Source organism: Myodes glareolus, chromosome 19 (genome assembly GCF_982192425.1).
Source record: "Myodes glareolus chromosome 19, mMyoGla1.1, whole genome shotgun sequence".
Lineage (NCBI taxonomy): Eukaryota > Metazoa > Chordata > Mammalia > Rodentia > Cricetidae > Myodes > Myodes glareolus.
Window position 1 is genome coordinate 64,677,056 of NC_142044.1, and position 18,955 is coordinate 64,696,010.

The 18,955-nt window shown below is 46.7% G+C and overlaps 1 pseudogene; it reads left to right on the top strand.

Moving 5' to 3' along the window:
• Nucleotides 1–10,182: 10,182 nt before the first annotated feature.
• On the top strand, nt 10,183–10,647 carry LOC148119033 (26S proteasome complex subunit SEM1 pseudogene; annotated as a pseudogene).
• The last annotated feature ends 8,308 nt before the right edge of the window (nt 10,648–18,955 follow it).

Genomic DNA, 18,955 nt, shown 5'->3' on the forward strand with positions numbered 1-18,955 from the left:
AAAGCAAACTGGTTCCTGAAGCCCCCCCCCCTTCCCACCCCAGACACCGAAATCCAGGGACGTTCATTCTTTACATAAAATTTTGAGCAATGGATTGTCACATTCTTGATGCCTCAAACGTTTTGCACAGGGCAATGACTTCTAGTTGGCTGAGACTCAAGAACATGGGGTCCCGCAGTGTCGCGGCAAAGCATCGGAGTTCTTGCCAGGGCTGTGATGGCAGGAAGGGAGGTGGGAGGTACTCACACCCTGGGTGGACTCATTGAGGATGGTAAGCGGTGGCCATGCGTGTGCACCGCTGACACCCACGGGGAATAAAGCTGGCCACTGGTGTTGAGCATGAAAATGGCTCACGTGACTGGCATACCCAGAGGGCTGCTGGACTGGTAGGCAGGGGGCCTCTTCCTTCACATGCTCTCTCTTGCCATCCTGCAGGGACCTCAGTTACACATTCCAGATGGCCCTCACAGAGCCAGACATGATGTCTGTGGCTGTAACCCTAGCACCCTGGAGGTGGTAGCAGAGGATTGCTTTAGGCTAGCCTGGGCTACATGCCAAGACCCTGTCCCCCACAAAAAAAAATAAGCTTACACACACAGAAACAACCCTTCCAGTCAGCGATGGACTCTCCTTTGTGTTAAGTGAAGGAGACAGAACCCAGAGGTAATCTAGGGGTAAATGGTGGTTGCCAAGGGCCAGGGAAGGGAGCAAACAAGGCTCTTGTTTAACGGGCATGGAGTTCTCATTTGCAGAGGAGAACCATTCTGAAAGTGGGTCATGCTGATGGTCACATTAAATACAAGTGTATTTAAAACCCATGAAGCAAACATGTAAGTGGATAAAACATTTTATGAGTATTTTATTATAAGATTTTTTTTTTAATCAAGAAAATGAGCCAGGTGTAGACACTCATTTCTATTATCCTAGCATTCAGGAGGCTGAGGCAGGAGAATCATGGACCAACCTGGACTACATAGGACTTGTCACTAACAAACAACCTAAAAGTAAAAATAATAATTGTTTTCAAAATTTGTACTTAAAAATGATGAATCTTGGCCTGGAGAGATGGCTCAGTGGTTACGAGTACCGGCTGCTCTTCCAGAGGTCCCAGGTTCAGTTCCCAGCACCCACATGACAGCTCACAACTGTCTATATGTAACTCCAGTTCTAGGGGATCAGATGTTCTGGCCTCTTACAGCACCAGGCATGTATGTGGTATGCAGACTTGCATACAGACAAAAAACCCAGACACATAAAATAAGTAAATAGGTAAGTTAAAACTAGCATACACACAGACACTATTAAAATAGCTAACTCCATGATTAATATCTGTAAAGGAAAATTGTTTATTTATTCATAATGCTTTTGACAACAAGTTTGTGGGTTTTTCTACACCAAGCAATTCTTCAATTTTCTGGAGATACCAACTGAATAGCTGCAGCTTAATTCAACTTCAGGGACTCCCCGTGCTCCTGCAGACCCCACTCAGCTATACAGGCTGCCCCCACTTCACTCCCCCGCCATTCCATCTGACTGGGCCCCATGCAGCTCCCTCTTCAGGGCTAGTCTGAAACATTTGCTGGGATGTTTCACAGATCAGAGAGCTGCTTTTCCTGTGTTTAGCAATTCATTAAAAAAGATTATAAAAGATAGTTTGGGTTGTGACTCAGAATTGGGTGTCTGTTTAGCTTGTACAAGGCTCTGGATTCAATCTCTAGTGCATGTCTGTGCATTTATGCGTGCGCGCACGCACATACACTCTCAGCGTGTGTCCATCAGGGTCCTGAGCTTAGAAGCCTCTGTGTTTGAGAAGTTTTGGTGTTGGGGTGCGCGAGGGTAGGCAATCCTCTGGCATGTACATGTCTCCCCCAACCCTATCCCCGTCCCCTAACTCAGGGTCTTTAAGGGTAGTTTCATCTCCAGCCCCACTTGCTTCTCTACAGCATGGGTCAGTGGGACCAAAAGCTCCAGGCTTCTAGCTGTGTGCGGCCTTCCTTGTGACTGACACCCGTACTGAAGCCATCCTGCAGCCCATAGGCAGGGTCTCCTTAGAGCAGCAGATGCTCCTGACACCTGGGAAACTCCATGGGACTTACGGACACTGTCTGAAACCGGGATGAAGCCTAAGTGTCTGAAGAAAAGGTGCCCCAGCCCTGCTCTGCTCCCTGAAACTGCAGAGACCAAACACGCTGTATACACTCTGTCACGATTGCTCACGACAAAGCAGAGGAACAGTCGCCCACAGTCTCACCCGTGGAACGCGGTGGTTTAACACGCAGACATTTTCCTTTCAGTGCCCCCAGTGCGCCTGTTCCGTAAGCACAATTATGCCTGTCATGTTGTGCCACCTTCTCATGGTGTGTGTTTGCTTAAGACAATAAAACATACCCTGCTGACGAGATGCCATGCCAGTCCAGACCAATGGTTCTTTCGTTCTCACTCAATCCTCGACATACTCTTGCAAAGTAGGCACTTTATTTTATTTCTTTTAAATATTTATTTATTATGTATACAATATTCTGTCTGCAGGCCAGAAGAGGGCACCAGACCTCATTACAGATGGTTGTGAGCCACCATGTGGTTGCTGGGAATTGAACTCAGGACCTTTGGAAGAGCAGGCAATGCTCTTAACCGCTGAGCCATCTCTCTAGCCCAGTAGGCACTTTATTGATTGCAGATAAAGAGTCTGAGCCTCCCACTGCGTTTCTCAAGAGCGAGAAGCTGGGGTCAGGACCTCCGTTTGATCCCGTGTGCTCTCTGCCTCTTCGGATGACCAGCCTCTCCAGAGTGGACATAGTTCCCATAGCATAGTGCTTTTCCCAGAACTCTGATTCTAAATGTAAACATTATAGCCAACAGGGAGCTGCCTCATATCTTGCCACATCACAGTCCTCTTCTGCTATTGTATATGTTCTCTCTACATTTATCTGTATCGTGTGCATATGTATTATAATGATGGACATCTTCATGAAAGTTGCTGAATTGCTTTTTTCTGAACTATTACTTTAATTTGACTGCCAGATTCAAAACACTGACTTATTATTGTCTTACAAAAATAGACGGTGCATTCTTTAACATAGGAGTCTTAACGTGTATATGAATATATTTGATTTATTGAAGGATCACTGACAGGGCTTGTTGTTGTGCCAGACATGATGGCAGCAGTGGAAGATGTTCTGCTGCGTGGAAACTTTAAGGGCTTAGGAGCTCAGCAGATTGCCAGAACTAGGACACTTCAGTTACATAAACCCACATTTCAGGTGCTGGGCAAAGCTGAAGAGAGTTGGGGAATGATGCTCAAACTAAGGGTTGGTCAGTCAGCTCAGGGAAATGGGACGTGAGGCGGATAGGGTCACCAGCTGATGTAGCCATCAGTTCCTGAGTTCCCGTGTCCTGGCTCCAAATGTACACTCACTACTTAACAAAAGAAGGGTGTACTGAATCACAGTTTCTCTTTGACACAGGGTGGCACGGCTCTTTCAGTTCTCCTGCCTCAGGCTCCTGAGTGCAGGATTACCTGTGTGAGCCACCAGACCCTGTGTGTTATGTGCTGCAAGGTGCTGGGGTCGGGAGGCTATGCACAGCTGTGTTCTCAGGGGCTTCCATTGAGGCCGGCCGATAGGGGGCGCCAGAGGGGATGTCCAGGGCTTCCTGGCACAACTAGCCTGCTGGGTGCCCTGCCTGGTCTGGCATCCACTTGGCAGTTTTCCAGGACCCAAAGGGAATCAGCCTGAGAGTGTTCACTCGCTCAGACGTACCAGGCCTGCCAGGCTTCAGCTTCTACCACAGGTCTCAGTTTTGACAACCTCTAACCTCTTTGTTCCCTGAACCTAGTGTGGCGCCTTTTGGTAATTCTGTGATGGAGACTCCCTTTAACCTTGCATGCGGCAGTCAGCAGCTCTTTACCTAGTTAACGCTTTATACCGACGTTCTGATAAGGGAAGGGGCCGCTGTCCCCCTTCAGAGTCTGTTGAAGGCTAGGCTGGAGGCCCTGAGATGTTGAGTCCCTTGGGGACCACATGGATCCTTTTTATTGATTGAGACACGATCTCTCTGTGTGGCTTAGGTTGGTCTGGAGGAGGTCTTGATCCTCATCTTCCAGTCTCCAGGGTAATAGGATCACAGGCACATGCCATTTTTACCAGCGACATGCCAGTGGGCCCGCGCCAGGGGCCTTGGCTGTGGTTTGTTCCAGAGCATTCTAGATTGTTCTAGTTAGGTTGTAAATAATATCCAGTGGTCCTGAGACAGTCCAAGCAGGGTGCTTTGGCAGCTACACATTCTATAAAGTCAGGGGTATCTGCTAAAGAACAGGGTACATTTCAAATAGTCTCTTTTGATAAATGCACACAAATATCAGTAGCGCAAATTCTAACTGATCTTTATAATAAAAACCTGGAATCAGACACAGGGGCTAATGCTGAAAGATCAGAGAAGCCGAGCAGCCAGCCTACTGAATCCTCAGAACCAAGGGAGGCAGGATCCTGTCCCCACAAATCCTCAGACTGAATGCCTTGAGCTCCTGTCTCCTCCCACCTTATATTCCTCTCCCTGCCCAGCCACATCCTTTCCTGTCTCCACCTCCCTAGTGCTGGGATTAAAGGTGTGAGTCACCACTGCTTGGCTCTGTTTCTCTTTGAGGCTGGGTCAATTTCAGGTAACCCAGGGTGACCTTGAACTCGCAGAGTTCCGTCTGCCTCTGCCTCCTAAGTGCTGGGATTAAAGGTGTGTGCCACCACTGCCTGGCCTCTGTGGCTAACCACACTCTGATCTTCAGGCAAGCTTTATTTGTTACAGCACAAACAAAATATCACCACAAATATGTTGCTGGTTCGATGCATTAAACAGGCACAGAACGCCTGCCGCTTCACCCTGTCCATCAACTGCTAGCGAGCATCTGGCAAGGGTCAGGTGCTATGCCAGGCAGTGGGGATGCTGGGGAGATGCCAGTCCTCACCTGGAGACCCTGCTGTCTAAGTGGGAAAGACATAAACAGCTTCCAGTTCAATATGACACATTGGACGCACATTCTCATGTATGTTCCCTTCTGAATTTTGCAAACACAGCAGTGATATTTATTTATTTATCCACACACAATTTCACATCAATTGGTTATTTTGAAAGTGGAGGCTGGACTTACGGTATGGACTTACAGAACAACATGAGAATAATGTGAGTTTCATGTTTGCTTACACACAATTTTGTTCATGAGAATCGTAGGTGACTCAGAAAACTGCACCCAACATAACTGGGCCAAGTAGGAGCCATAAAACACACGCTTTGAACATCTGCCAGTCTTTTTCAGGAAAAAATATTGCAGTTGCAGTTCCTTAATTATTTAGTAAAGCGACTATCATTTTGATTGGTTCCTTTTTTTTTTCTTTTGGTGTAAACTGATGAAGTTCTTGAAGACTTGTGCCATATCTTCGCTTTTCTTCTCTACGCCCCGTGATTCTGGGGTTGCACGAGTCTGTGTAGTTTGCTGCTTTTTAGGAACACACCTGTGGTTTTATAGCGGCACAGCTGTAATTTTCCGGCCGAGCACGGTGACAGCCTTCTCAGCTGTCAGCATGTACAGCGGACCAAGAAGACAGCCGAGGCAATGATCGCGGGATGCTTAGAAGGGAGAACGAGACCGCGGACTCTGGAGGCGTCTGTGGGAGAGCACGGACCCTGGGCCCTGGGCTCCTGGAGTCTCTGCTGACCTGCAGCAGGCCAGGCAAGAAAGAATGACTGCCTGGTGCCTGGCCATTAAGATGCTTCAAGCTCCTCTCAGCAGTGGGGAGAGTCCTTACTGAACAGCTAGGGCAGTCAGCAGAGACCCCAAAGGGTTGCACTTTAGCAGGAGGCAGCCTGGAATAGCCCAGAAGACAAACTCATCAGAAGGCACCGTGACGGAGCCCAGAGCTGGTAGATCAGGCTCCCAACAAAGCGGGAGACAGCTGGAGAGACGGTGATGGCCTGGTGTGGACGGAAGGACAGGCGCAGACCACCGGGGTGGATTATACTCTAGACGTAGTCACAAGGCAATCCACAGGGAAGGAATAGCCTTTCTGTGGATGAGTTAGATATTCGGGTAAAAAAGTAATTTAATATATTCTCTATAAATTACCTGGTTGTGGATCATAGATGCCAATAAAAAAATCTAAAAGTATAAGATTTCTAGAATAGAACAAGAGAATAACTGTACAATCTGGGATGGAGAGAAATTTCTTAGATTTCTTAGACAAAACCATGGAACATAGAAAACTGGATGAATTGGACTTAAAACCTTTTGGTTTTGAAAGATGTCATCAAAAAATAAAAAGATGGGGATGTCGCTTGGTGGTAGGGCAGTCGAGCAGCAGACTCAAGTTTGCCTGAGTAAAGATATTCATAATTTTATATCTGACTGTGGACTAACTGCAAAATATAAAGAAGACAAATAGTTCAATTAGAAACTGGGTGAAACATTTTTTTATATGCATGATAGGGTAAGACTTCGATGGCCATTAAGTATACAAAAACTATGCTTGCTACTAACCACTCGGAAATCAAACTGCAGCTGTCCAGTCGTGGGAGTGAGGCACCATCAAGATTGGTACCTGTGTCGATCTCATCTACATGGGAAGTAGAAAAAAACAAGATCTCCTGTGTAAACTGGGAGCATGGGGACCTTGGGGGAGGGTTGAAGTGGAGAGGGAAGAGGCAGGGAGGGGAACAGAGAAAAAGGTAGAGCTCAATAAAAATCAATAGAAAAAAAGAAAAAAAAAGATTGGTGATTGGCACCTGTGTCAAACAACTGAGCTGCTCATATCGCGCTGTGTGGAAAGAAGAATGATACAGTGACTTCGCACCCAGGGCTGGCCTTGAACCTGCTGTGTAGCTACGCTGACCTCCATCTTGGGCTTCTCCCATCTTAGCCTCCAAATGCTGAGATTACAGATGTACACCACATTGCCAGATTTTTTAAAAAGTTAAACTATATAATCCAGAAATTGAGGGGCGGTGGTGGTGCACTCCTTTAATCCTAGCACGTGGGAGGCAGAGGCAGGCAAATCTCTGAGTTTGAGGCCAGCCTGGTCTACAGAGTGAGTTCCAGGACAGAGAAACCCTGTCTCAAACCAAACCAAACCAAACCAAACCAAACCAAACCAAACCAAACCAAACAAAAAGAAATTCTGTCTTTAGGTACTTACCCAGGACAAATGAACACTGATACATAAAAATACTCATACAAAAGTATATCTACCAACTTTAATTATATAAGACAAAAATTGAAAATACTGACAAATGTCTATTTGTAAACAAAATGCACTATATGTACAATGCTTTTCAGTATATGTATGAATGCTATTCATAATACAATAATAATTGATACAAGTAACAATATGGACAAGTCTTCAAAAATTTAATGTGAGTCTCTGTCTCTATCTCCATTCATCGCCACATGAGGGTTCTATGGTGATATGCAAGATATTCATCAGTGTGGCTATAGAATAGGGCCAGTTCAGACGCCCTCTCCTCTCGGAACAAGCTGGGGACATCTCCTTGGACACCTGGGAACTCTTCTAGAGTCAAGTCTCTTGCCAACCCTAAAATATATACTTCCCTGCTCCCATATCCACCCTTCCTCCATCCCAACCGTCCCATTCCCCCAAGCTCTTCCCATCCTTCCCTTCTCACTTCTCTCTCCCCCTCTCCCCTTACTCCCACCCTACTCCCACCCCCAATCTCCCAATTTTTGCCTGGCAATCTTATCTACTTCCAACATCCAGGAGGATAACTATATGTTTTTCTTTGAGTTCACCTTCTTATTTAGTTTCTCTAGGATCCCGAATTACATTGGAGCACTGGACTGAGCTCCCAAGGTTCAAATGAGGAGCAGAAGGAGGGAGAACATGAGCAAGAAAGTCAGGACTCAAGGGGTGCGCCCACCCACTGAGACGGTGGGGCTGATCTAATGGGAGCTCACCAAGGCCAGCTGGACTGGGACTGATGGAGCATGTGATCAAACTGGACTTTCTGAATGTGGCTGACAATGAGGGCTGACTGAGAAGCCAAGAACAATGATACTGGGTTTTGATTCTACTGCATGGACTGGCTTTGTGGGAGCCTAGTCTGTTTGGAAGCTCACCTTCCTAGACCTTGATGGAGGGGGGAGGACCTTGGACCTCCCACATGGCAGGGAACCCTGACTGCTCTTTGGTCTGGAGAGAGAGGGGGAGGGGGAGGGGTGGGGGGGGAAGGGGGAGGGAAATGGGAGGAGGTGGAAATTTTTCATAAAAAATTTGCTGAAAAAATTTAATGTGAATTAAAAAAATCCAGACAGTAAATTTCAGTTGTTGTGTATGTCTATTGATATGACATTCTAAACAAGACAAATTCATATATAAGAGTGGGTGAGGGTACGCTTAGGACCTGGGATTGGGGACAACTGTAATGAGGCACAAGAGAATCTTCTTGGGGTCATGGATATGCTGTTTATCTTTATATTGGTAATAGCAACACATTTATTAGAACTCATCCAACTGTATACTTGAATTCTACGTAAGTTGTACCTCATTGGTTGATGCCTACAACCTGTTGGGATTGGTTAATGTCTGCTTAGACATTAACCCCAAGTCACTGGGCCTTGGGACTCTGTCCTCCCGCACCTCAGCAGGTCTGTAAACATATTCTCCGGAAAGAGTTAACAGAAGCTTTATTACATGTGGCAGTAAATCCTGCTGCAGGCATTTATGCCTGCTGAAAAGTCAGGGAGAAGGGAAAGCTGGTAGCTGAAGACAGAGTCCTCTAGTCTTCTTCCTTCCTTTGGCTTCCAGAATGCTGGAACCAGGCAGACAGCATCAGCAGCTTACCGTGGGTTGACATTCTGCCTCTATGTACTGAGTGTACAGCCAGCCTTTGATGACAACCCCTGAAATGTGAGACAGTCACTGGTCACTGGTCACCAGTCACCTGAAAAAGGCAGCTCAGACAAAAACCAGAGCTTAAAGTACATTTAGGAAAAACAATATACTCCACAAATCAAGCAAAATGCAAAACCAATCAACCAATCAAACAAAACAAAACCCAAAACAAATTAGACTGAAAGGAAACAGCTAGATGGAAAGATGGAAATACTAGACACATAGTCCCTCTCTTTCATTAATATTGTCAGAGATGCTTCATCCAGGAAGCAGGGAGTAGAGGCATACACATATTATATAGACATATGGTTATGCATTACAGATGATAGAGCTAAAAGTCAAATGTGGTTGTTTTTAGGGAGTAGAAATTTTCAACAGATTTGTGCACAAGCATGCATGCATGCTTTTTTTGTGTGTGTGTGCGCGCGCGCATGCATATGTGTATGCCAGAGGACAGCCTTGGGTATCATTCTTCAGATGATATCCACCTTTCTTTTGAAACAGGGTCTCTCACTGGCCTGGTACTTGCCACATAGGTTAGGATGGCTGGGCACTGAGTCCAGGGACCTTTCTGTCTCTGTGTCCCCAGCCGTGGGAGTACAAGAGCACTACCATGCCTACCTGGATGTCTTTAAGTGGGTTCAGGGGATTGAACTCAGATGCCCGGGCTCACGAAACAGGTGCTCTATGGCTGCACTATCTCCCCAGACAGCATTATAAGCTTTACGGTTTGCCTCTAAATCATATTTAAGTTTTACTTTGACAAAAAATTTATAGCTATATGTTATCCATCTATTTATATCTGGGAAATTGTAAAAATGGTGACTTTCTCCTTCACTGTCCTGCTAGAATGCTAAACTGACAGAAAGAGTGGGTGAGGAAGTCAGCTGCCTGTTACAACCCAGAGCAGCTGCAGGAGATGCTTGGGATTCTTAGAACCCCAGGGGTGAGGCATGGAACCCCCTTAGTCACCTAGGTTGACAATTCTCTCCTTCAGGACCAGAAAAGGGCCCAGCCTCTGGCACTCTGCAAACCGTCTTCAGGAAAGCATGAATCAGGCTGTCACTGGCTTCCTGGGAAGGAATTCACTCCTCTTGCCCTTTTTCTGTGACGCCAGAGGCAGCATAGAAGCTGGAGCTGCCCCCACTCTTTGGACAAGAGGGTCCTGTTTACCTGCCCCTTGCTCCAGTCAGAAGGAGAACCCCAGCTGGACCTATCAGAACAGGTGCCACCAACAGAAGACAATGTCTCGAGACTTAGAAAGGTAGAATTTTAAAAGTATCTATGGCAGGTCTCTATGGTTGCGCCGGCGTGGGCCATCTCGGCGCCTGGTGAGTACTGAGGCTCCCAACTTTGCGGCGGCTCTGAGTGCGGTGGAGCTCGGTGCGGCGTGATGTCCGAGAAGAAGCAGCCTGTCGACCTGGGTCTCCTGGAAGAGGACGACGAGTTCGAGGAGTTTCCCGCGGAAGACTGGGCTGGCTTAGATGAAGATGAAGATGCACATGTCTGGGAGGATAATTGGGACGATGACAATGTAGAAGATGACTTCTCCAATCAGTTACGCGCTGAGCTCGAGAAGAATGGGTACAAGATGGAAACGTCATAGCATCCAGAAAGCAAGAACCTCAGCATGGACTGTGGGCTAAATTCTAGGACAAGGAGCAAGGAAGGAATACTTTAAAGTTATTTCATTATCTGCTTGGATTTATTTTTGTTTTTATAACAAAATAAATGAATGTTTTGATCTAAAAAAAAAGTATCTATGGCAACAGAAACATTCCTAGGAGATTTCAACTACAGTGATAAAAAATAATTTGGAAATAGGATTGATCTGGCAAATTACAGAAATCCCTAATTTAAAACCCAATTAAAAAAGTGAAAAGTAGACACATTACCAAATGAGTAAACTCTCTTGCTGCTTGAATAAAAGTATTAGGAAATGGAAATTTAACTGAAAAGATAAGAACAGGGACCCTAAGCTAGGAAACTTTGTATCAGAGCGTGGTTCACAAAGGAACAGATGGAGTGCACCTGGCAGAGAAAGAACCAACAGGAAAGGTTTTAGTGACCCAAAAGAAACTTGAGGCCAGGCATAGTGACATAAGCCAGTGATTCCAGCACTTGAGAGGTGACAGGAGGAACAGAAGTTTGAGGCTAGCCTTAGCTACATAGTGAGTGAGTTTGAGGCCAACCTGGGCTATGTGACATCCTGTAATAAACAAGCAAACATGCACGCAAGCAAGCAAGCAAACCTCTAAAAGAAAGACTTGACTACTAAGAGCTAAGCAAATAATAAAAATAAGACACACACATACTCCTTTAGACTCCAGATGTAGGAGCAACAGACCTGAAAAGGAAGGGGACTCAAAGAGGCTGGAATGAGACCCTCTGCGGTTTAGAAACCGAGGCCTGTGCAAAAGCCTCACTGCTCCCGAGGAAGACTCAGCTCTGGGAATCGTGGCCAAAAATATTATTTAACTGTGAGGATTCTAGAAGGGGAGACAGTTCCAGATACACCAAGGTATCTAAAAAATGATTTCTAAGCTAACTATTTCATAAAGTAGTCTAGGCAAATGAAGCTTAAATTTGGAAAATAAATACACCCCAAGCTCACAGCAACAGTGAGAGGACCAGCATGAGAAAGGGGACCCAACAAAGCTGGTGAACTTTACAGTAGGTAAGTGGTCAGTGATAAAGTCATTTCAAATGATCATAATTGGAACGCGTTTGGAAATGAATGAAAACCAAGGAAAATTCTTGGTAATGGATTGGAACTAAAATGACAGGTTATTTCAACCAAGCCCAGAATGTGGAACAGGGGGTTTGAGGCATTGGGAGAAGAAGTGGGAGGAGATGGGGAGGTAAGATCTGAAGTCACATCACCCTGAGCTGAGGGGTCATATTGCTGTATTCTTCTAATAATGAATTCTGGGTCCAATACGACCTGAGAAAGGAAAGTAACTGTTAATAAATCCAGATGGAAAAACTCTCAACACCAGGCATGGGGAACATGAGATGCTCCTGCAGGAGAGAAAGGGTGTGGGGTTGAGGGGGTAAAGGCGGGAATTAAGTCATTTTCCCCAATGCCTTTAATCTTTATTTTTTATTTTCTCTTTATAGAAAGGGTCTCGAGACACTGGAAGGTCAGTGTGTTCCAAGACTCTTTTGATGCTGAAGACTCGAGCATGTCTGGAGACTGCTTCCCACCATAGCTTCTTTTTTTCCCAGCATGCCTTTCCCCTCTTCTCTTCGGAAACAATGAGCAATGCTTGTCACTAGGGAGTAGAGCTAGGGAATGATTTGCAGAAAACCCCGGGAGGCCCCAGAGTACAACCAAAGAACAAGTGACAGAAAAGATGACTATCGGTGCTCTTGCAAGTTCTTAGCTGTTGACGAAGGCGCTGTTCCTACATGTTCTGTCAGGGATTTGTTGTTCTCATCTTCTGGAAGAAATCGAACTCTGTGATGGGGTTTAGAAGAGGCCACGTCGGGAGCCTTTCCTGATGTCGACCCTTTAATCCAGTTCCTCAAGTTGTGTGACCCCAACCATAGGATTATTTTTGTTGCTATTTGGTAACTGTAATTTTGCTACTGTTACGAATTATAATGTACATGTCTGATATGCAACCCATGTGAAAAGGTTCTGCAACCCCCCAAAGGGTTGTGACCCACAGGTTGAGAACTGCTACACCTAAGGGTCAGCGTTGGGGGACACTCTTGATTCAGGAGTTGCAGTGGCTGAGGTCAGAGTTGGGTGTCTTCCTTGGTCACCATCCACCTTATTTCTTTTTTAGTGTATTTCTTTCTTTTTTTTAATTGATTTTTATTGAGCTCTACATTTTTCTCTGCTCCCTTTCCTTTTTCTCCCCTCCCCTTCAACCCTCTCCTAAGGTCCCCAAGCTCCGAATTTATTCAGGATATCTTGTCTTTTTCTACTACCCGTGTAGATTAGATCTATGTCTGTCTTAGGGTCCTAATTGTTTTCTAGGTTCTCTGGGATTGTGGTTTGTGAGCTGGTTTTCTTTGCTTTATGTTTAAAAACCACTTACGAGTGAGTACATGTGATAATTGTCTTTCTGGGTCTGGGTTACCTCACTCAAAATGATGTTTTCTAGATCCACCCACTTGCCTACAAAATTCAAGATGTCATTATGTGCTCAACTATGTTCATAGCAGCATTGTTTGTCATAGCCAGAACCTGGAAACAACCTAAATGCTCTTCGACCAAAGAATGGATAAAGAAAATGTGGTATATTTACACAATGGAGTACTACACAGCAGAAAAAAATAACGACACCTTATTTTTTTTTTAAGATCTATTTATTTTGGCTATGAGTGCCCTATCTACTTGTACGCCTTTATGTCAGAAGAGGACGTCAGATCCCACTAGAGATGGTTGTGAGCCATCAATGTAGGTGCTGGGAATTGAACTCAGGACCTCTGGAAGAGCAGCAGGGACTCTTAACCTCTGAGACATCTCTCCAGCCCCCACCTTATGTTTTGAGACGGGAGCTCTCACAAAATCCAGAACTTGCTGGCCAGCCAAACTCACCCTGTCTGCTTCCACAGCACTGAGGCTACCGGTGTCTGGGAACCCAAAGTAAGGTCCTCACGCTTATGTAAAGAAACACTTTGGTAGCACAGTCATCTCTTAGCTCCCAGCTCTGCCATTTGTGTGCTCCAGTTTGAGGCTAGAAGCATCGGGTTCTAGTCTCAGAATTCTCCAAATGTCTTCTGACTAAATAGTGAATTAATAAATGGGGCTGCAACTAAGGCTGCCCTCAGTGTGAACTGTGCCTTCACTTGCAGTTGTCTTGAGCTGGCCTGGTGTTCTGTCCAGTTTCATACTCAGCACCCCCAAGAGTCTTCTCCTCGTGCTCCCCTGAGCACAGAAAACCGCATCCACAGAGCCTCCGGCACCTAGTACAAGGTCTCCCGGCCACACCCGAGGGGATAGAACCTGAAGGTGGCCCCGCTGCTGCAGCCACCCCCAGCACCAGCGGCCTCCCCATGGAGCCCGTGGAGTCCTGCGGTTTCTGAAGAGCTCCCAGCTCCGCTTGCCATCAGTTCTTGTTATATCAAGTGGACCTCAACAAGAAGTAGGGAAATTGTGTTTTGTATGTCTAGTTCCAGAACATTCAGCAAGCACATGGGACATGCCAGGAATCAGATAACCAGAAAGAACATAGTCTTGGGAAATGAGGAACAAATCAAGGAAGGTGGTGTCCCAGGAGCCAACCTTTGGGCCCTCATCAAAAGAGAGAGGCTAGGAATGTCCACAGTGTGACAGATGTGCTGTTGATCAGCTGACAAGATGGCGTCTCATTACTGGGCCTTTCCGAGGGGGCACAGAGCTCCTAGCACATCATAGAGGTTTTGCTCCTCAGTACTTCAGCCCACAGAACAGACACTTTATAGATAAAGAAATGGGGTCTCACAGGGGTCAGCTACAGGGCTGTATAACTGGGGTGAGACTGAGCCAAATCACCGTCACCGGTCCTGCTGAGAGCTGCGCAGCTTCCCCTGAGGTGGCTGATCTCTCACAGGGTGGAATGTCATGATGGCAGAGACTGGAGAAAGCCAACACGTGGGGTGACCGAATGTGGGGAGTGGAGGAAGCTCTAAGCAATGAAATCCTGAGAGAATGTGTGCTGCTGTCATGGGCACCACCGGGTCTAGGACCCCAATGTCTAAGACCCATGAGAAATGGCAAAACCTCCTTCAGATCAGCTCGGGGAAACGGCAAAGTCTCCCCTTTTGGTCCAAGTGCAGGTATGGACAATGTGTACAGAAAATGTCCCAAGCTTCCTCTGCCTCCCAGATATTTCGGCCTGAAGACTGCTCTCTAACAGAGAGTGCTCCCCCAACAGAGAATGCTCCCCAACAGAGACTGCTTGCTCCTCCAGCTTTGCTAACCCCATCTCCTTGTTCAGCTGTATCACTGACCCTGCCTCCCTGCTCAACTGTATGTAATAAACACGTTGAGCTTCCGGCGTGCTGTGGCTTCTCCATCAGACAGCCCAGTACACTCAATGCCAACTTTTCCGTGTCTGTGTGTTTGCCTTTTCTTTATTACCTCAATAACAAAGCCAGTCACAGTAGTCTCTAAAGTCTGCTGGATATGGCAATCAGGTATCGAGAACTCGGATACATTCTCCAGAAGCAGACCAGAGCCTGACTTGGCCTGCGCTGTGAGCGTCTGAATGTGTCCCTTCTGCCCTCGGCTCCTTTTCCGACCACAGGCGGGGGCTTTTCCTTGTGTGCTCCTCCAGGTCTCTTAGATGTGTCTCTCTGGATCCTGCTCCAGTGATTTGTGTAAGTCTCTCATGTTTAAGATCCCTCCCTAACATGTCTGTCTCCCATGTGCCTAGGTCTCTCCTGTTGTAAATATGCCTTCATTTAAGCTTACTTTCTGCTTACATCAGCTTCCGTGTCTGTTTTCTTTCCTTCCAAGGGTCCTTCTGGATCTGGCGATGGTTCAGAGGGTAAAGGTGCTTGATGCCAAGCCCAGCTACCTGAGTTTGGTCCCACGACTCCACATGGTGGAAGTCGAGAACTGACTCTCAGCTGCCCTGTGACCTCCACATGCACACAATGGTAAGCACGTCTCCTGCCTGCCCCGCACTTCACGCTAATAAATCAAGTTTCAGCAGGTCCTTCTAATTCCTGCTTCCTCACCCCACTGAAATGGCAGCCTGCTAACATCTGACTTCTTACCCCACATCAGCAGTGATGGTGCACGCGACCACAGTGCCGGGCGGAACAATAGCAGGAACATTTGATAGCAAGGAGGAGGCAGTCAGAGAGCCTGGAAGAGGGGAGAGAAGGGCATGGACATGCTAGCAAGAGGAGGCAGGTAATAGAGTGGAATTCTGGAGGAGATGATAGCAGCTTGGTGTTTCAGGGACAGGGAGAGGGCCCTGAAGCTTTGCCAAAGCAGTGGAGAGGCCTGACTGAGACTGCAGACCAAGAACCGGGGAGCAGCGCCCTTCTGGTTGCATGGAGGATGCAGCTGAGCTGGATTGGTGGTGATGCAATATTAGGCATGGTTTCTCCCTCCCTTTCCCTTCTCTCCCTTCCTCTCCTCATCTTCTCCTTCCTCTCCCCTTGCTTCATCTCTTCCCTTTTTCTTAGTCCAGGCTGGTCCATCTCAGGCCCATGAATGCTGGATTACCTGTGGGCATCTCTGTTTCTGTCTGGGATATATTTTTCTTCATAGACGCGAAGCTATGTAGTTTAGTTATTTTTACATTTATTCATTGTGCACATGGAAGAATTTACACACATGCTCCAGTGTGCGTGTGGAGATCAGAGGACAACTTTTGGGAGTTGGGGTTCCTGCCTCCTACCGTGTGGGTTCCAGGGTTCAGACTCGGGTCATCGGAGGTGGCAGTAGATTCCTTTATACACCAAGCAATCTCACCTTCCTCTTCCCTTTTTTGTTTAGTTTTTTCTTTCTCTCTTGAGTTTAGAAGCCAAGGAGAGAAGTTGAATGTTCAGGGCCTTATCTAGGGAGAAGGGCAACAGGCAGAGTCGGGGGCCAGGGGAGGTGATCAAGTCCAAGCTGGAGACGTGTTTGAAGCAGGGTGGGGGGTGGGAAGGGAATGGAATATCTGGGCTCAGTATCAGGACTGCTGGCGTAGCTGAGAAATCCACCCGTGGTTTTAAAGCCTCAGGACCGAGCAGGTTGGGGTCTTGTGTCTCACACAAAAATAGAGATGAAAGTGGATGTTTCTGGAACTGAGCAGCTTAAGGAATGAGGAGGGTAAGATCTGGTGGGCCATCTGTATGGAGAATGAGGGTGCCAGCGCAGGTGGGAGCCCTAGGATCTCTGCTCACAGGAAGTAGTGGCCAGGAGGTTAGAAGGTGGTGTGGGTTGGCAGGTAGTAGAAACAGCTGAGGGAGGGAGGGAGGCCTGTACAACCCTGGAGGATATTTTAAAGAAACGCTGGCAGTCAGACTCGGAAAAACTAGTGTGTGTTTCTGTTGTGTGCTCAGTTTCCTCTGTAATACGATCCTTGTCTGTCTCTTCAGGGATGGCACCACCCATAGTGGGCTTTGTCTTCCCATATCATTTAGGAATCAAGAAAATGCCCATGGACTTGTCCACAGACCAATTTGATAGAGGCAATTCCTTAATTGAGAGTTCCTCTTCCTAGGTATGTCTAGGTCTGTGTCATGTTGACAAATGAACAATGATGTAGGGTAATAGAAAACATGCTGAGAAAGGTGAGGGGGGAGAGGGAACTGGCTGAAGGCAGGGGGAGGCTGAAGGCAGGGGGGAGGGAACTGGCTGAAGGCAGGGGAAAGGGAATGGGCTAAGTCAGGGGTGAGGGAACTGGCTGAAGGCAGGGGTGAGGGAACAGGCTGAAGGCAGGGTGGAGGCTGAAGGCAGGGGGAGGGAACTGGCTGAAGGCAGGGGAGAGGCTGAAGGCAGGGGAGAGGGAACTGGCTGAAGGCAGGGGGGAGGCTGAAGGCAGGGGAAAGGGAACAGGCTGAAGGCAGGGGGAGGGAACTGACTGAAGGCAGGGGAAAGGGAATGGGCTAAGTCAGGGGTGAGGGAACTGGCTGAAGGCAGGGTGGAGGCTGAAGGCAGGGGGAGGGAACTGGCTGAAGGCAGGGGAGAGGCTGAAGGCAGGGGAGAGGGAACTGGCTGAAGGCAGGGGGGAGGCTGAAGGCAGGGGTGAGGGAACTGGCTGAAGGCAGGGGTGAAACTGTAACATGAGGGGCCTGCTTGTTGGGGTTTCTGTCCTGCCTGGTACCCCACAGTCGGCAAGTCCCAAAGAAAATTACACAGAGTCTACATTAGGTTATAAACTGATTGGCCCATTAGGTCAGGATCCTTATTAACTCTTATAACATATGTTACCCCATTATCCTTATCTACGTTAGCCACACAGCTCAGTACCTTTTTCAGCTTACATCTTTCCTCTCAGCCTGGTCTACAGAGTTATTCCAGGACAAAGATATATACAGAGAACCTGTCTCAAAAGCCAAAAGTTAAAAAAAAATAAAATAGAGGTTAAAATAAAGCCACATAAAGATGGAAAATACACAGAGAATCTTGATACTGTGTGTTATTATGCTCTCTTTAAATGGTTTAATTGCTGAGAAAGGAGCAACAGTTGCTAAAACACTTTTGTTTATAAATGCTGCTAAACTAACTCAAGATAGGTATTTTGAAAATACCTTGGCTTCAAAACTGAAGTCAAAAGGAGACTTTTGGAGAAGAGATTTTGCTTTTGTTTCCACAAAAATGAGAGGCTGTGGATTCATTCTGAGTTAAGAAAAATCAGGTTCATAAAAGGAAGACCACCTGAGAAATCTCCGATAGGAATAGATGGCCCAGATGACAGAGTTCTACATCCAGAACAGATTCAAGACTGCTGCCTGAGATGATTGAGACTCCAGCCAGGACTTGATTATAACTCTAAATTTTCTTTAGGTCCCCATAAGATTATCAGCGCCCCCAACCAGCAGGAAGTAGCCTGAAATACTACGCCCACATTCCCAACAAATGGACTATGAGTATTTTCCTTTGTTTAAAAAAAAAAAAAGAGGGAAATGATGCGGGAGAATTGTCTGTATTCTGTCAATCATATTTTTTTAATAAAATGCTGATTGACCAGACAGAAAGTTTAGGCGGGTCAACCAGACAGAAAGTAGAGGCAGGCAATGAGTATAGGAAAAGGCTAGGTAGGAGGAAGCTCCCTCTCCAGTTCTGCCAGACCACCGGAGAGGAAAGATGTAAGCTGCCCAGCTGAGAAAGGTACTGAGCCATGTGGCTGACGTAGATAAGGATAATGGGGTAACACAAGTTATAAGAACTAATAAGTAGCCTGACCTAAATGGCGCATTCAGTTTATAATCTTATGAAGTCCTGTGTGTGATTTTCCTTGGGAGTTGCCGGTTGTGGGGTACTGGGCTGGAACAGATACCCCAACAAGCTGGCCCTCATGTTACATGAAACACGATTAATAAAAACTCAGAGAGAGAATTTGGGGTTCAACTTGAAGATCTGAAAAGTAAAACAGCCAGCTACTGACTCTTACTTTGACCTCAGT